The following is a 19,162-nucleotide window of genomic DNA, read 5'->3' on the forward strand; positions in this document are numbered from 1 at the left end:
CGGAGCCTGCCAACAAGAGGCCACTTACCACTAAGGTCTGGTCTATGCACAGGTTTTGTACTGCGTTAACTACGTCAGTGAGGGGACTGATTGTTTTTAAATGCAATAGTGAAATCGGTACCGTCCCTAGCACAGGATAGAGGTGCCTTATCGTGGTCGAATTTATGCTTCTAAATGTACAGGAATTAAGGTCTAAAATTTTTATTAATGTTTAAAATGAAATAAACACAAGTTAAGAGGGAAGGTGCTGTACATCTGGGTCAGGCTCGAGTTATGAGGGATTACAGGGATCAGTTACAAGGTTCACAAGGGATCCGTTACAAGATACAGACATATCACATAACCAGCATCAACCCAGATTGGGGTGCGGGAGTTTTTAAAGCGTCAGTGGATAAGTGGGCTTGGGATGCCACCCTTGGAATGTATTAAGAGTCCAAATCAGGATCAGTGTAGCACAGTGGCTCTCAGATTTTGTACTGGTGACCCCTTTCACACAGCAAGCCTCTCAGTGCGATGTCCCCTTATACATTAAAACACTTTTTAATATATTTAACACCATTATAAATGCTGGAGGCAAAGCGGAGTCGGGTGGAGGCTGAGAGCTTGCGACCCCCCAGGTAATAACCTCGCGACCCCCTAAGGGGTCTCAACCCCCAGTTTGAGAACCCCTGGTGTGGTGAATAAGTACATGAGTGGGGTGCGTCCTTCGGTTTGTCAGGGAAGGAAGTGGGTTATTTCCCTGCTTGGCACTCTCGGTTACTCGAGCTGGACACAGTGTAAGAAAAGGAGACAGTCTGGCCCTGTGAAGTCAGTGGGGCGAGGTTCTGCTTTGCTTCAGCATGGGGTAGCAGAATCTGGCCCTAGAGAAAGAAGAAGATGACTGCTGGAAGAACACGCTCCTTGTGAACTGGCCCTTTCTCAAGGCCTCCTCACTTCGCCCTTTCCCGTCTGAGCGCTGCTGGTGCAAGAGCCTTCTTCCCTGTATCTCCTGCTGTCTGGAGCAGTCTCCCTGTCTATCTCCCTGCCTTGCCAACTCCCCATTTCTTTTCACTCTCTTCTGGTCACATTTTTGCTCCCTTGCTCTGTAGCTCGCTTGTCACATGTATAGTGTATCATAAGAGCATAAGAACGGCCAGACTGGGTCAGACCAAAGGTCCATCTAGCTCAATGTCCTGTCTTCTGACAGTGGCCAATGCCAGCTGCCCCAGAGGGAATGAACAGAACAGGTAATCACCAAGTGATCCATCCCCTGTCGCCCATTCCCAGCTTCTGACAAACAGAGACTAGGACGCCATTCCTACCCATCCTGGCTAATAGCCATTGGTGGACCTATCCTCCATGAACTCTTACCAATCTCCTGTTAATGTTCCACCATTAGTTTAAGTGGACCTTTGTTCAATACCTTAATGTTCCTTTTCCTGACAACTTTATCTCAACATTCCTCATTCCTGCTTAAAAGGAACATACAGCATTTCTTTAAAAGCAGCAAAGAGTCAGACATGCATCTGACGAAGTGGGTATTCATCCACGAAAGCTCATGCTCCAAAATGTCTGTTAGGGCTTGTCTACATCAGAAAGTTGCAGCGCTGGTGAGGGAGTTACAGCGCTGCAACTTAGGAGGTGTACACATCTGCAGGGCACCACCAGCGCTGCAACTCCCTGTTTGCAGCGCTGGCCGTACTCCCGTTTTGTCTCGGGTGTAGAGGATCCAGCGCTGGTGATCCAGCGCTGGTAATCAAGTATAGACACTTACCAGCGCTTTTCTTGACCTCCGTGGAATAAGCAGGTATCCCAGCATACCTGAGGAAGCCTCTGGTAATCAAGCTGGTCTCCTTCCCCGGCTTGCTCTCGCGTTCCCCGAACCCCGAGCAAGCAGGTCTCCTTCCCTGAGGTTTGCTGGGTGGTTCCGGGAACGCGAGAGCAAACCGCGGCGAAGCTGGTCTCCTTTCCTGGTTTGCTCTCGCGTTCCCCGAACAAGCAGGTCTCCTTCCCTGCGGTTTGCAGGGTGGTTCGGGGAACGCGAGAGCAAACCGCGGCGAAGCTGGTCTCCTTTCCCGGTTTGCTCTCTCGTTCCCCGAACCCCCGAGCAAGCAGGTCTCCTTCCCTGCTGTTTGCAGGGTGGTTCGGGGAACGCGAGAGCAAACCGCAGCGAAGCTGGTCTCCTTTCCCGGTTTGCTCTCGCGTTCCCCGAACAAGCAGGTCTCCTTCCCTGCGGTTTGCTGGGTGGTTCGGGGAACGCGAGAGCAAACCGCAGCGAAGCTGGTCTCCTTTCCCGGTTTGCTCTCTCGTTCCCCGAACCCCCATTGAAGCCGCCCAACAGCGCTGCAGTGTGGCCACATCTAACACCACTTGCAGCGCTGGTTGCTGTAAGTGTGGCCACTCTGCAGCGCTGGCCCTATACAGCTGTACTAATACAGCTGTAACAACCAGCGCTGCAAAATTTTAGATCTAGACATGGCCTCAGTCTATAAGGTGCCACAGGACTCTTTGCTGCTTTTACAGATCCAGACTAACAATGCTACCCCTCTGATACTTGACAGCATTTCTTTAATTCATTTTCCTTTTATGATATAATACACTCTACTTTCACAACATCCAGTTACGTATTAATAGCATCCTGCCCCGAGATCTGCCTATGCTGCTCCATAACTGCTCACTTGTTGGTTGGAGTTTAGCATGATTTAATACAGCAGGAAGATGAGATTAAAAACACTTAAAGTTGTTGCTGGAACCAGCTGCAAACATGGTTTAAGATACTGGTGCTTTTTCATAGATTATAAAGTCAGAATGAATCACTGGGATCATTTATCTGACCTCCTGCGTAACAGGCCGTAGATCTTTTCTGAAATAATCTCTGTTTGAACTACAGCAGAGCTCTTCGAAAAACATCCAGTCTTGATTTAAAAGTTTCCAGTGATGGAGATTCCACCCCAAGCCTTGGTAAATTGTTCCAATGGCTTATTGCCCTTGCTGTTAAAAAAATTACACCTTATTTCTAGTCTGAATTTGTCTAGTTTCAACGTCCAGCCACGGGACCTGGTTGATATTGAAACACCTCTGAGATCTCGCTCTGTATTGGATCCTTTTAATGTTGCTTACAAAGTTAACCAAATTAATGCCACTGGGGGAAGGAGGGTGGGGGAAAGATCAAACTGGCTTCTAAACATCTTGCAGTGCTAAAGAAGCCTTATCAAAGTGCATGGGTCAAACTCTGGACCTATCTGCTGTGGCTGTAACTTACATCTGTTCACCAAAGGTGAAATTCAGCCCCGCACAGCCAGCGCAACGCCCAGCCACAAATAAAACCCTGTTTTGAGGGCTTAAACGGGAACGGCCAGATTCATAGACCTTGTGCCAGCCCACTCTGCCAGGGCTGATTTCCCACTCCAAAGTCACACAGCGCTGGATCCACAGCCCATTGAACATGCAAAGTGTTTTGGAAAAAATGCTGCACTATTATTTTTAAAAATTACTCACCAGGCCTGCATTTGTGACGAGCAATGTGACAGTAATAGATCGGTGGACTGAAGTGAGCACGTGCAAGCTAAAACAGTGCAAAATCTGGTGCCTTTCAGGATATGGGCCAAGGTAAATATTTTCTCATGGGCCTCTGAAAATAGGGTGAGCGGGGAATTGTAAGTGCAGGGAATTACTGGAGAGGGATTTGTGGTCGGTTATCATAAATTAATGAATTTAGGCACACGGGTCAGAGCCTCAAAGGTATTTAGTTTCCTAACTTCCTCTGATTTCAAATAGTTTCAATGGAAGTTAGGGGCCTACATACCTTTGAGGGTCTGGACCCTAGCGCATATGGCTAGAGATGCCCTTTGTAGAATTTTTATGAATCAAAATAAATAAGCACCCTACAATAACAACCCGGTAGAGTGTCTATATAAGAGAGGAAAACCCATGTGGAGGGGATGAAACAGGTTTTACATTTCAAGCTTCCAAAGATTTATTGCAACGAAACCCCCCAAAACTGTTTTGAAATGGCCAGGAGTACTTTTGATGGTAGCACTTTAAGAAACAATCACATAATATCGAAGCGTGAGGGCAGTAAAGGAATGGAGAGGAGTCAGGCCCTTATTTCTAATGAGGACCCTGCTTTTTAAACAGTCAGATTGCCAGGTACCGAGTGGGGGACAGACTGGCCAACATTAGCCTGTGTCTCTCCTGCAGAGGAAGTGCCTTACAAAGAAAAAAGCTGAACACAAGGGGAACAGCAGAGACAAGGTGGGCACTCTGGAGCAGAGCCATCTGCTCAGGGGGAATCCCTGAGGACTGGATAATCAATCCAAGGCAAGTAGCCAGGCAGAGACAACTGTGATCAGCTCATCAGCTGAATGAGTGTATCTCGGGACCTGATGGTGGCAGAAGCCATCGGGGGTTTAGGGCCCGATCCACAGCCGAGGGCGAGCCTTTTAATTAGTTTCTGGGAGCTTTGGATCACCTCGGGGCTGGGGGAAAAGGGGATGGGCACGTGCCCTGAGGGCAGGAGTTAAGAGGATGCATGTGAGTCCTGTGGCGTGTCTGGCTCTGCATCCCACTGTGGTACCTGCACAAATGCTGAGTGAAAGGGCTTTGCATGGTGGAACTATGCTGGGTGCAGCACCCGCCGATCCATGACATGCACCCCAGGAGCTTCCAAAAGGGATTCTGGGTGAATCGTCAGCTCCTGTGTGCTCCAGCAACGACTCCCTCCCCTCCTATCCCCACTCCACTGTGCCTCCATATTGCAGGGCAGATTTCCGCCCTGTCAATTTGAGCCTGTAGATGCAGGATCTGCAAGTCCTGTTTAGGTGCGAGCCCAGCTGATCTCCGATGGGTTTTGCCCCACCAAGGCAGGTTCACCCAGAAGAGCTTTTAACGCAGAAAGCCGGGGAAAGTAGCTTTACTGGCAGTGGTATAGGTGCATCAACACTCTCCATGTGAGAGTGGGGTCCCAATGTTTACATACAGTGCCTAGCCCATAGTGAGAGATGGTCCCTGCCTGGAAGAGCCTCCAGTCTACATAGACAAAGGGTGGGAAGGAGGAGTGTTATTAGTCTCCAGGCGCAGAGAGATTGAGTGATTTACCCATGCCACAAAACCCTCCCATAGTCTTGTCCGATTGGCACAGCTCGGGGGAAGCCCAGGACTAGAATGACAGGAGGTGCTGTCGGTCAGGACTGAGGGTGCGTAGGCAGAGTTTTTATATTGGTGACCCATGCAACACTGTGTCTGGCTCCCGCAATAGCTTTCAAAATCAAGACCGAAGGCTTCCTGTTTTCAGCGGGAGTTCAGGGTGGGGTTTGCATGCACGCTCAGCGTTGGCCTTGCCCTCTTTCCCGTTGGAATCAACAGTTGACGGTGGTGGGCTCGGAGTTCGGCCAAGCCTGTGTTTGTATTCACGGGGGGCGGAATTCCCCTCTGTGCAAGGCCTTCGTGCCATTCAGGTTCTGCCTCAGACTGTGGGGCTGTACCATGTAAGACAGGTTTCCAAGCTGGGGTTTGCAACCGCCTAGTGATCGGTGAAGGCTTTGGCAGGGATGTGGATTATGCCTTGTGTTTTTATCCCAATGTATGTGACACACTCCTCCCACCCCAACTCAGGAAGAAGCCCTGGAGTTCAGAAAGTCTGAGATCCTCTGATAGGCAGCATGATCTAGATGGCATAATCAAGTTGTGCTTTGAGTGTCACTTAGAACACGGTAGGAGCCTTTTCTTTCCTTTGTGAGCAAGAGCATGTTTATGGCCTGGGAGAAAAGTGCATTTCCAATCTGAGGTTCAACTGCGAAAGGCTCACCACGGCTCCACGTTTGTTCTGTTTATCTGCGGTCGATGGGCTTAGATGCCAGGGGCTGGATTTTAAACCCTGGCCGCCGAGGCTGTGCATACAGCTGTCTGTGTTTGTACCAGTGCGTGCACACCCATGTGCCTCGCGCGGTATTTGTGTGTGCATGCACTAGGATAGTGCACTGACCTGAGTCACAGGCACAAAAGGGGCGTGCATCCAAGTTTTGCACCTGAACTCCAGCGTGTGTGTGTGTGTGTGTGTGTGTGTGTGTGTGTGTGTGTGTGTGTGTGTGTGTGTGTGTGTGTGTGTGAGATTGTATGAAATTTCTTGTTGCTAGGCTCTGTGCACCACTATGAACTCCCCAAGAACTTGGGACTATCACAAACCTCACCGCTTTCCGTTCCACGTGCAAGGCAGACTTCTCCGACCTTTCCTTCTCTATTACAAATACACAGCAAGGGCTGTATGTAACAGATAACAGTCAACCCGCCCCTACCCAAACAGGACACGCCACTCCACACCTTTCTCCCCTTGGGGAAAGGAGAGAACAAACAACAAGTGACAGATGGGTAGTCCTGTTGCTCAATGCAGTCTTGGAAGGCACTCAGATATTATGGGGATGAGGGTGGTGTAACAACAGATTTAGAATAGAGCAGGGGCAGATTTCACCAGGGGATACGCAGACCTGGAAGCTTGAGGGAAATGTGACCTCATAAGCAATGAAACCAATGTGTAAATATTGGTGTCCATTAGCTGTCTCTACCTTTCTATGGCCTTTTGTTTAGCTTCCTATCAAACTTTAAAGGTCATGTGTTTTTGACTTGGCTGGCGAGTGAAACCCAAGAATTTTTCTACCCCCTTTTCACTTTGTTTTCCGAGCTGATGGTGGTTACTAGGGACTGCACTGTGGAATGGCTGGCTCGGTCAGGCTGTCCAACGTTTGCTTAATGTCACAACTATTTTCTTGGCTTTGGCTGCTGTGCAGCTTCAATCATGCGGGTAATGGATGGTGAAAAACAACAGGCTGTGCTGGGGATTTGATCCGCTGCTGCTTCTGGAAAAGGCCTGAGACAACAAACTAGTTTTGTGGCAAATGCAGGATGAAATTTCTCTGGGGTGGTTAGGGCGATTGGGAGCAGCTGTAGCCCCATCCCCCCTAGAAAGGCTCAATGGCCCATAGGCAGGCTGTGCAGATGTTAAGGAGAGGGGGCTGCTTCTGATTCTCTTTCTTTCCTCTCTGCCCAGTTGCTCTCACTTGCTCTACGGAGTCTTTAAACCAAGAGTGGGTGGGTGTCTTTCTCAGAGGTCTCCTATAGCTCATCCAGAAGTTATGGACTTCATGCAGGGATTAGTGGGTGAGGTTCTTTGGCCGGAGTTGTGCAGGAACTCCGACTAGGTGGTGACAATGGTGCCTCCTGGCTTTAGAAAGCTATCACGCTCTATTGCTTTACCATCTAAGGAATCCTCCCACCTCTGCCAGCCCACTTTTTCTGCCGTCATCCTGATCTGAGTCTGTACTGCCTCCTCGTGGCTGGCAGGAGGTGCTCTAATCGGCTATTGTCACAGCACCATGTTGCAGGCAGCCAGGCAGGGGAGCCGCTTCAGAAACTTGCCAGCAGTGATAACTCAGCTTGATCCTGGGCGTTGTTAGTGAGATCCACGGTGGGGACAGATCCTGGTCTCCCTCCTGGTTGAATTCACTCAGGGCTCCATTCTGCCCCATGCTGAGCGGTGCCTTACTATGCACCTCACTCCATTGGGACAGATTCTGCCTCCTTTCCCTGCTTGGCAAACAGCGTCAGTCATTTCCAGGGATTGAGCAAGGGACATAGTGTAAGGAAAGGAGACAGTCTGGCCCTGTGAGTCAGTGGGGCGAGGTTCTGCTTTGCTTCAGCATGGGGTGGCAGAATCTGGTCCTACAGAAAGAAGGAGATGACTGCTGGAAGAACACACTCCTTGTGAACTGTGCCTTTCTCAAGGCCTCCTCCCTTGCTCCTTTCCCGTCTGAGCGCTATTGGTGCAAGAGCCTTCTTCCCTGCCTCTCCTGCTGTCTGGAGCAGTCTCCCTGTCTATCTCCCTGCCTTACCAAGTCCCCATTTCTTTTCACTCTCTTCTGGTCACATTTTTGCTCCCTTGCTCTGTAGCTCGCTTGTCACATGTACAGTGTATCATAAGAGCATAAGAACGGCCAGACTGGGTCAGACCAAAGGTCCATCTATCCCAGTATCCTGTCTACTGACAGTGGCCAATGCCAGCTGCCCCAGAGGGAATGAACAGAACAGGGAATCATCAAGTGATCCATCCCCTGTCGCCCATTCCCATCTTCTGACAAACAGAGGCTAGGGACGCCATTCCTACCCATCCTGGCTAATAGCCATTGGTGGACCTATCCTCCATGAACTTATCTAGTTCTTTTTTGAACCCTGGTATAGCTTTGGCCTTCACAACATCCTCTGGCAAAGAGTCCCACAGGTTGACTGAATGTTGTGTCCCCCTCTAGTGGCTGATTGAAATAGTGAATAACTGCCTACTACTGCTCCTAGCTTATGAAGTTAACTCCTCTAGCACAAGTGCTCTGGTGCCGAAGATCCTAAGGGCTGAGCTCTGCTGATGTCCTTCTGTTGAGGTAGCGTCTAGGAGCTCTTGTCATGGACCAGGACCCATGGTGCTAGGTCCTATACAAACACAGAACAAAGAGATGGTTCCCTGTCCAGGGAGCTGACAATCTAAGTATGTATCAAGGGATGACAGGTGGATGCAGGCAGACGGGGGAGCCCAAAGAAACAGTGAGACAGTACGGTTAGCAGGATAGGCGGTGCTTGCAGTAGACCCGCAGCTGAACAAACCATTGCCAAGTTTTTTGAAAACATTGCGGCAAAGGAGAATTTTAAGGCGGGAGCTGAAGGACAGAGGTAGCTTTGCCAATGCTTACGGGAAATGCTTCCTAAGGGTGAGGGGCAGCCTGGGAGAAAGCACAACATTTAACAAGTTGTTGATGGAGGCTGGCATGGGCTGGTCGGAGGAGAGAATCAACCTCTTGATAACAAAAGAGGGATGATAGGTAGAGAAGCAGTGGGGCTAGACAAGCAGTGATTTGCCTAATGACTGGGTGCTATATTTAATCCATTCACCACACTATGCCAGCCAGTAGAACTCTACCCGGCCCTCCCTATCATCAATGGTAGAACCTTCAAGTTACGAATGAAGGTTGTTCGAAACTCTGAAATGTTCGTAACTCTGAACAAAACGTTATGGCGAGTCTTTCAAAAGTTTACTAGGCAGAAGAAAAATGCAGCTTTTAACCCTCTTAATTCGAATAAAAGAAGCACAGAAACAGTTTGCTTACCTTGCCAAATCTTTTTTTTGAAATGTTCCCTTTATTTTTTTCGTAGTTTACGTTTAACACAGCACTATACTGTATTTGCTGTTTTTTGTCTCTGCTGCTGCCTGATTGTGCACTTCTGGTTCTCCATGGTGTGTGGTTGACTGGCCAGTTTGTAACTCTGGTGTTTGTAACTCTGAGGTTCTACTGCACTTAGTCCTGTATTTGGGCTACTTGGGGTTTCAAATTACCCAGTAAATTGAGAATCTCACCTAAATCTCCTTTGCTGCAGACTAAGCCCATTACGTCTCGCGTATCTCCAGCACACCTGTAATGATGATGAATTTTCAAAGAACAATCGGTGGTTTTGGCTAAACAACTAAACATTCAGGTTCAGCTAAGCATATCTAATCAGTCTATTTCGACTAGACATACGACTTCCTCTTTGGTTTCAAAAAATCAGGCTGAAAATCTCAAGAGAACAGACTCCTTTGTGAGATTTCAAGATCCTCCCCGCTTCTGACCTTCAGGCCCAGATTGCTCAGAAATAGCAGTTTTCCCTCTGGTGTTTCACCGCCTCTGGTTTTAAATCCTGGTTAATGCAAGGAGGTGCAGAAGCACATGAAAATGGGTGTGTATGTGACCTAACTCCACCTTAGTGAACCTCAAAGTTAAGGTTCTATGTAAGTTTCAAGTGAAAGATCAGGACAGGTCCCATTTTACTGATGGAACTGGTTTATTCATACTTGTTGGTTGTCTTGGGATTGGTATTTCTATTTGCTGACCTGGTCTTTGGAACAAGGCAAAAAACTAGACTGTGCCGGTCTAGATTATGACGATTCTTAGTTGTGTTACCACAAGCATGGCCCAAGACCTCCTTGTGCTAAGCACTATACAAATCCACCCAAAAAGACAGTTCTGGCCTCAGAGAACTTCCAAACTAAACATAAGACAAGACGTGGAGGTAGACAGGGGAGCAATCCACTCCAGGTTTTACATTGCGCTGCTGCATGCTGGGACAGGAGGAACTGGGCATTCAGGGAGTGCAGTGCTAATACCCATGCAGCGCATGCATCATCGGCACCGCTCCTGGGCCCCAATCCAGCAAAGTGCTTAAGCATGTCCTTCCTTCAAGTGTGTGAGTCTGACCACTTGACATCAGTGTGATGGGACTGATCACATGTCAGATCAGGGCCATAGTTTCTAGACCTCACTATCAAGTCTCAGTGCCTTGTTCTAAGAAGTTCCCCATAAACCAAAGACATGAATTTTGTGTCCTGCTACATTGCCAGATCTTGTCCAGTTGAGTGCAGTGGGTTCTGCCATTCTGGCTGAAAAGTGCCTTTTAGATTCTAAACGTGTTGTTTGGACTGGGGTCTTTCTCAGTGCAGGGGAGTTTTGCATTTGAATGGCACTGCAATGAAGCCAAGCGCGGTCCGTATTCTAAATGAATGACTGGAACACCGTGGCTCACTGGCCTGTGATTGCTGTGGCAGGGATTCCAAGTGCAGTATCCTCGTAGTTGCTGAGGCTGTGTCTGAAAGCTTGCAAATTTTTTCTTTTTAATATAATTTATGAGGAAAGAGGAAGTGGCCTGCAAATGTGCAGCTTGGCTAAACAAGGGCTAGTGGGGAGGTTAGCATCAGTGTCCAAGGAGAGCTGAAAGGTGCAAATGTTTAGGTGGCCGAAGGGTGTGACCAGGGCTTATGGGAGGAAACTGAGCAAAGACACATTGTAGTGAACACGCAGAAAACGCCCCGTTGGCCCCAATCCCGTCAGCACGCACGGAGTCACAACTGCTTTCCTCTAAAAGTAGTAGATATATAAAGCAGTGAACGAGGCCTCCCTGCATGGAACGACTTCCCCTGAAAAAGTGAAGAACGTGCATAAGTGTTTGCAGGATTGGGGCTGGGGAGCAGCATCTCAAGGAGAAAGGCAGAATCAGGTCATTTGGGACACTTTAAACTGGACTGGGTAAAATGCTGAAATAATCTGCATTGGCTGAGGGGAGGGATTGATGAAGGGTTTAGAAAGAAATAGCCTCTGGTACCTTTTTCCTCTGAAAATACTAGCACCGTTTCTGTCTCTGTTGGCTGTTTCATTTACAACCTGCCTCATCAGTATCTCTCCTCCCTCCCCGGGTTCGGCTAACAGAGAGCTTTGGGAGGTTTCTTTTAGACACAAGTGGTTCTGAGCTGACACCCAAGCTTTGGATCCAAATTTGCAGCTCAGACTTCTCTCCATGTTGGATGGAGTCTGAACACCAAGTTCAAAATGCCCTGAGCTTTGGATTCAGCTGTAGAATTCAGCCTCCATCCACTCCTTGCTTCTGCACGTCTTCAGAGCTGACATTTCAGTTCAGGGTCTTATTCCTAAATGTCCTGGATGCCCTTTCCTTATGCACAGACGAAGGCATGGTGGTTCTACCTAGTCTCATTTCTTCTGCTCAAAGCAGCTCTTTGCAGAATGGGTGGCAGTGCTTAAATGAATCTCCGGGCCACCACCCATGCATGTGTGAGTTCACCCTGTGTAGCACTGTGCCCCTGGGTGCTGCTTCTGTGCTGCACTCCAGAAAATGTCCTCAGTCCAGGTGGCACTGTTGTTTCCAGGTTCAGTTGAAATGACACCTGTACTTCCTCCAGGATGTGACTGCTTTGCTCACTTCAATTTGCACAATGTGATGCATTTGCAGCAACTACGTATTTTCCCACTTGGCTTGTGTAATGGTAATTATATGTTTATCCTCTAGTTTCATCAGGAGCCTCTGCATGCCAGGACGGCTGTCATTCAGGTCCTGTTCCTGTATGTCTAGCTCATGTTTATTACGTGACAGATCTCCCGGCAACCTTGTAAATTTCCCTGTGCAATTTCTCCCATCCATAGGCTAGAGCTAAGGGTTCCCTCCCCACATCAGAGCCTTTTTTGCTCATTCTCAGTCTTTGATCTCCCAGAGGAAGTAGGAAGCAGGAAACAAAGCATCTTTTCTCCTGAAACAAAACTTTTCAGAGGCCAGAATTTTAACTAGAAACTTCAAACCCACCCAAACCTCCCCCTAGATCAGTAGGGTTCACACTTGTGTTTCTGGATGCTGGCCCTTGAATCAGGAAGCTCCAGCTGAGGTGAGCACAGCATGGGTTTATTGTTGTTGGGTTTCTCTGGAAGGAAAAAGGTCCTTATCTCTTTCACCAGGGATGTTTACTTCAGCCCATGGATGCTGGAAAGCGGGGATGGATCAGCAGTCCATATGGGCGTTGCTATCTAAACCCTGGCATTAGCCACATCCCCTTCCTAAGATCAGCACTTGCGTGTTGATATGGGGAGATGCTGGCTCTGGACAGAGAACTGAAAATATATAGGGCTCAGTATCTGAAATCAGTTTTCTTAAACTACACATGTGCTAGGAGGCTGCATCTCATAGACTTTGAAGGCCGGAAGGGACCATTGTGGTCATCTAGTCTGACCTTCTGCACATCCCAGGCCACAGTACCTCACCCACCCACTCCTGTAATAGACCCCTACCTCTGCCTGAGTTACTGGAGTCCTCAAATCATGAGTTAAAGACTTCAAGTTTCAGAGAACTCACCTGGAAGTGACCTGTGCCCCATGCTACAGAGGAAGCGAACCTCCCCTCCCCTCTTCCCCCTCCAAGGTCTCTGCCAATCTGACCTGGGGGGAAATTCCTTCCTGACCCCAGATGTGGTGTAAACCAGTGTTGCCCCACTGAAGTCAATGGCGCTGTGCTGAGTGGCATCAGCGGAGGATCCGGTCTTTTGTGTTTCTAATGGAGCAAAGGCCGACAGGATTCAGTTTTGTTCCTTGTGGGTACAGCACAATTGGAGCTGATGGGGCTAGGAATGTGTAACTGTGATGTTAACTTGTTTAGGTTTTTGGCCATGTCCTGGATAAATGACAGTTTATTTCTTGGTGAAATTTAAAGGCTGATTCTTCCGAATCAGAAATCTGCCTGCTTACCTGCCTCCCATTGCTATGGAATCTGAGCATCTCGCAGACATCTTGTATTTGTCTCTACATCCCATTGTGGGGTGAGGAAGTGCTAGTAACCCAATGTCTAATATGGGAAACTGAGGCACACAGAAAGGCAGGGTCAGGTTTCCAAAAGAGATCAGCATCCAACAGCTGCCATTTTCAGCACCAGATTTTCATTCTGCATCCAGTGCAGTGAGCTCTTTTGACAATCTGGCCTGTAAGTGACTTGCCCATGGTCACACAGGAAGGCTGTAGCAGAGCCAGCAATTGAACCTGGATCTCTTGAGAACCAGACCAGTGCCTTAACCCCAAGGCCATCTTTCCTCTGGATATCCCTAGATCCAAATGCTCTCAATTCTTTGAGGGGATTCAGAGAATCTACATCCGACTTTTACAACTGTCTCCTACCTGTGTGATAGGCCTGAATGGATCCAAGCATCCCTCCTGAATTTGGGGTAGGAGGAATAATCAAAATCCAGACTGGAATTTTGTGATTCATTCCCATCTCTCTAGAATTGGGAGAAGTCCCCACTTCGCTCCCCCAATGTTAGAACAATGACAACATACAGGAGGTCGAATCTAGGGCATGAAAGCTGAATTGCAAAGGATTTTAAAAAAATTAGGTTGTGCATCTGTATTTTGCATCTGTATAATAGAGAGCAAAAGAGGGGTTTTCATTTCAGCCTTCAAAATCTCAGTGATGTCTAGCCTGGTCTCCTTTCGTTTTGCTGGAGAAAAAAGTCTTGAAGGATTTGTACTTTGAACTCTGCCACCTCACTTGAATGGGTGAGCTATTGAATGATTAACGAAGACCCTTTTATCCCAAATGTGTATCAGTTATTGTAGTTTAATAGGTGGTGGCAAAAATAACAATCAAAGAGTTTTAAGCTGCCTGATTAAAAATCTCTTCCGTCCTCAATGTCCATAACGTGCTGTTTTCATTTCGCGTTGGCTAGACTAGGGACATTGGGACAACCCTCTTATGTTAACAAACGACACCACTGTCACTTACGCTGGCAATTTAATGCAGACCTTGTCTTTACACTAGTGCAATGCATTTACACTGAGGACTTGTGCTAACAGAGCTGCTCAAATGCAGCCTCCTCGCACGTAGGCACACGTGCTGCCCCAGAACCCAGCATAGCCCAGCTTAAGGTCTTCACGAAACATCCAGGTCAGCCTTAGGGGTGAGTAATGAGGGTAGTTGACCTGGGCAGTGACTTCCGGGAGCATCAGATCAACATTCGGGGGGCGCTACATTGGCTTTGTTTTGGTTTGGTTTTTTGCTTGGCCTTTTAGGGGGTATCGGGACTGTTTTCTGCCCTGTGTGACAAAACACCCAGGACTGTCCTGCTAATCATAGACTTTTCCCGGGCAGGTAATACATGAATTTCTCTTGTAAAACAATGAGAAGAAAGAAAAGACCTTAACACAATCAAATAAAATAAAGTTTTTTCCAGGTGTGTTCACAACAGAAACAGAAAAGTGCACAAACCCATTTTATTGTTTTTTCCTTCTTGAAAGTCTCCTTTAAATACTCTAGGGTGTCTCTCTTTAAAGACCATTCAAGTGCATGAGAAGGTGCTTTGAAAGACGCAAGTGGCACTGGTTGTAATTTGGAGGGATTAGACAGCAAGCGCCAACAGGAAAGCCAGCCGGAGGGCAGATTTTAATGGGGGTTTTGTGGTAATAAATAAGATTTAAAATAAACAGTCGGACCGTGGGAACCTGGAACCCTGCCTTTTTAAAACAGCGTTCTTGATTAATATTGCATAACTTTGGAGACAGCGTGGGATGCGGTGTTGTCCAGTCACCGGAGCATGGCCTCCAGAGGCGGGAAACTTAAGAGTTCTAATCGCAGTCTTAATGCTGACCTGGGGGGTAATAGGTGCACCTATTACCCCCCACCCTGTCCCTTTTAAAAACGGGACATCTGGTCACCCTAGTTGAAGAGGATGTCAAAACGTTCCAAAATTTCCAATCTCATGCTCTAGGACTTCACCTGCAGGGGTCAGGAAGGCAATCCCCTCTCCCCACCACTATATTCAGTTTTCGTTGTTGCTGTTGTCTCCTGTGGTCACGGCTCGAGATAAGAGTGGATGGGGTGGGCTGGTGCTCTGAAGTGGCATGGAGAATTCTCCCTTGGATCCTTGGCTTGCTGGTTCTGGCTCACATGCTCAGGGTCTAACTGATTACCATATGTGGGGTCAGGCAGGACCTGGGAGTTTTCTTGCCTTCTTCTGCTGTGTGAGGCATAGGTCGCTTGCCAGAGTTATCTGGGTATATCTCACCTACTCTGTTCCCTGCCACTGCGGGGGCTTCAGACACTGGTGTTCTCTGTCTGTGGCACACAACCCTTTAGTTTCCGAAGGGCTGAAATACGTGGGTCTAATTCTGATTGTGAGGCTTGGTGGGGGGTGGCCAGGTGGTGTTGGTGGCCTCTGAGGTGCAGGAGCTCTGACTAGATAGAGAATCTCATTGTCCCTCCTGGGTTTAAAGTCGATGACTCCATTTTGAGCATCTCAGTTCTTGGGTGCCCGACGGAAGTGCCGTTGGGTTGGGTTTCAGAGGTGCTGAGCAGCTGCAAATCCCCTGGGCTTCAGCGGGCGTAGCAGGTGCTCTGTATTCCTAAAAATGCAGCTCAGGATGGGCAGCTAGACACCATGAGGATAAGCGTGGCAGTAAAATTATGACAGCCCTGCTGGCTGGCTTGTCTTATCGTGAAGCAGGGCTCTGTAACTTGATTAAAGTGGCCCAAGGAGCCCAACCCACCTCATCCTTATGCCTCTTCTTCCTCGTCAAATGATAATGGAATCCCATCCATTTTCCACCTCCTTTCCCAGCAGACCCTGCTTCCTGGCCACTGAGTTCCCCAGGAGAAATATTGAACAGTGTTGCCTTTGGAGATCAGCAGTGCTGTCTGGGAGAGGTTGCTGGGTGATATCATAGAATGGTAGGACTGGAAGGGACCTCGAGAGGTCATCTAGTCCAGTCCCCTGCACTCAAGGCAGGACTAAGTATTATCTAGACCATCCCTGACAGGTGTTCGTCTAACCTGCTCTTAAAAATCTCCAATGATGGAAATTCCACAACTTCTCTAGACAATTTATTCCTGTGCTCAACCACTCTGACAAGAAGTTTTTCCTAATGTCCAACCTAAACTGCCCTTGCTGCAATTTAAGCCCATTGCTTCTTGTCCTAGCCTCAGAGATTAACAAGAACAATTTTTCTCCCTCCTCCTCGTAACAGCCTTTTATGTACTTGAAACTGTTCTCAAGTCCCCTCTCAGTCTTCTCTTCTCCAGACTAAACAAACCCAATTTTTTCAGTCTTCCCTCCTAGGTCATGTTTTCTAGACCTTTAATCATTTTTGTTGCTCTTCTCTGGACTTTCTCCAATTTGTCCCCATCTTCCCTGAAATGTGGCGCCCAGAACCGGACACAAGACTCCAGTTGAGGCCTAATCAGCGCAGAGTAGAGCGGAAGAATTACGTCTCGTGCCTTGCTTACAACACTCCTGTTAATACATCCCAGAATGATGTTCGTTTTTTTTGCAACAGTGTTTCACTGTTGATTCATATTTAGCTTGTGATCCACTCTGACCCCCAGATCCCTTTCTGCCATACTCCTGCCTACATAGTCATTTCCCATATGAAGTTTCCGCAGTCCTTTGTAAGCTCCCATGATGGAAAGGGCCATTTTAGGGGGCTTTAAATGCTGCAACTGGGACACAAGAATGAAACTGAGACGTAGACTTTGAGGTTGGTTCCAAAATACTTTCAGATTGTGACGGTGCCCTGTGCAGCACAGCAGTGTCCCAAGGGCAGTGATGGAAACCCAGTTGCTCCAGGAACTGAACCTTGGACTGGGCAGAGCCCTGGAGAAGAGGCTGTGATGAACAGTGGGGTTCTGTGCGAGGATGGTCTCTAGTAGAGCTGACGGAAACTCAGAATTCCTGTTTCACGGGAAATTTCGACATTGGGACATTTGCCGCGAAATAGAAATTCCGAAAAATTTGGGTTTTGGAAAATGTGTGGAAAATTTGAAATTTCATTGAAGTTTTTTCTTTTTCCATTTTTATATTTTTATTATTTCGACATTCTTTCAGGACCGCAGCCGTGCACAATATACACGGCTGCTAGCGACGTGCCGTATTGTGACGTAACACAGTCGCGGAAATAGTCTAGTTTTCTTTATTTCATCTTCATCTTTAAGGGCAGCTCGGGCTGAAACGTCTGATCTTCTATCTGCTTGTGGTGCAAGGAATCTGTTTGTAGTTCGACTTCTGCTATGTCACGCTGCAAAGAGTCATCCCCTGGTACCCTGCAGGCTGAATGCCTGGTGTGGAATCCATTGCTTGGGAAGGCCCAGCCTTCAAGGGAAGTGGAGGGGACCAAGGCCCTGGAGCAAGTAGAGTTAACATAGGAGCCTTGCTAGAGAGACCCAGGCAGATGACATTGGCCTTCATGATTATCAGCGAGCAAGAAAAGTAACAGAGGATGGCAGCAGAGCACACTGGCTGCAGTTCTAACACCTGGAAGCTGTCAATCAAGCATCGGGCTAAAAATAAACGAATAAAGAAGATTTGCCAGCTTGCTCCTGGACGAGTATTAAATCACGGGGGCTGGCAAGGTGCAGCAGATGCTCCAACTTTCCTCGTTTTTAATTTTTCTCCCTTTACTTGCTAGGGAGAAAATGTCTTTTCAAAAGGGCATTCGCTGGGCTGCACTAAAAAGTCCCCCATATCACAGCTCAGCTGTACTGTGTTACTACGTGGTGGCCCCAGCCAGGGTGGGGGCCCCATTGTGTGGTGAGAGAGAAACCCTGCCCGGCACAGTCTGAATAGTCAAGGAAGACAAGGATTATTGTGCCCACTTTATGAACAGGGCTTGGTTGCCCAAGCAGTCTGTGGAAGTTGGTGCCTTAGCTACAAACCCATCCTATCTCACCATTTCTAACACTGTAGCCCAGGGATCCCAAACTCAGTTTACCTTAGGGCCAGTGCCAGTCCTCAAATCCTCCCAGTGGGCCAATAATGTCACTGAAGACGGTGTTCAGAAGAGAAAATGTTTATATTGTATTTTTTATTTCAAATTTCTTAGAAATAATAAAACTGTCATACAACTTTACACAGTTCTTGGCCTGCCAGAGAGTTTTTAGTTGGCCAGCTACCTGGCAATGCTTCAGTTCTGTCAGTTTGGTGATGTTTGGCCTCAGTGGCCGAGCAGTTGAAACCTTCAGGATTGCAGCAAGGTGTGCATCAGAGAGAGTTGTGTTCGGTATTTTTGACTTGTTTTCATTGTGGAAAAAAGTGATGCTGCCTCTAAGGCTGACTCTGCCCGGCAACTAGTATCTCTGTCCCGCTCCCCCAGCCAATGGGAGCTGTGGGGGGTGGCACCTTGTAGTTGAGATTGCCGGCAGCATGTCTGCCTGCGTCTCTCCTCCGCGGGTGCAGTGGAGAGGTTCTCGGGCTGCAGATGGCCCACCCGGGACTTTGAGACCCCTGCTGTAGCCTCTTCAGTCTGGGATAATCGCCCTGCATTGTCAGATGCCTCACAAACCCAAGGCTATTGGCAGACCTGGGGAGTAGCCTGGTTGTAAGCTTATTTGAGATGCTCTCTCTGGTTAGGTGAGCTTTCCAACAGGGCATCTTTCCCCTTTGATTCAGGTCCCATTGGTAACCTTTTCCTGCCACCGTGAGGGCTGGAAACTTTTTTAAAAGGAAAGTTGAGATGCTCACTTGATCACATGCTTCCAGGGGCTGGGACTTTAAGAGAAAGACCCCAAATGGTATCAGGTTTCAGAGTGGTAGCTGTGTTAGTCTCTATGAGCAAAAACAACGAGGAGTCCTTGTGGCACCTTAGAGACTAACACATTTATTTGGGCATAACCTTTCATGGGCTAAAACCCACTTCATCAGATGCATGGAGTGGAAAATACAGTAGAGAGGTATAAATACACAGCACATGAAAAGATGGGAGTTGCCTTACCAAGCAGGGGGTCAGTGCTAACGAGCCAATTCAGTTAAGGTGGAAGTGGGCTATTCTCAACAGTTGGCAAGAAGGGGTGGAAATCACTT

The 19,162-nt window shown here is 48.0% G+C and overlaps 1 protein-coding gene across 7 annotated transcripts in view; it reads left to right on the top strand.

The window, feature by feature from the left end:
* Window positions 1–19,162, top strand: part of ARHGEF10L (Rho guanine nucleotide exchange factor 10 like) — a 167,760-nt gene that overhangs the window by 1,089 nt on the left and 147,509 nt on the right. The gene's annotated exons all lie outside the window — the stretch shown is intronic.

This window comes from Gopherus evgoodei, chromosome 18, assembly GCF_007399415.2.
Source record: "Gopherus evgoodei ecotype Sinaloan lineage chromosome 18, rGopEvg1_v1.p, whole genome shotgun sequence".
Taxonomy (NCBI): Eukaryota; Metazoa; Chordata; order Testudines; family Testudinidae; genus Gopherus; species Gopherus evgoodei.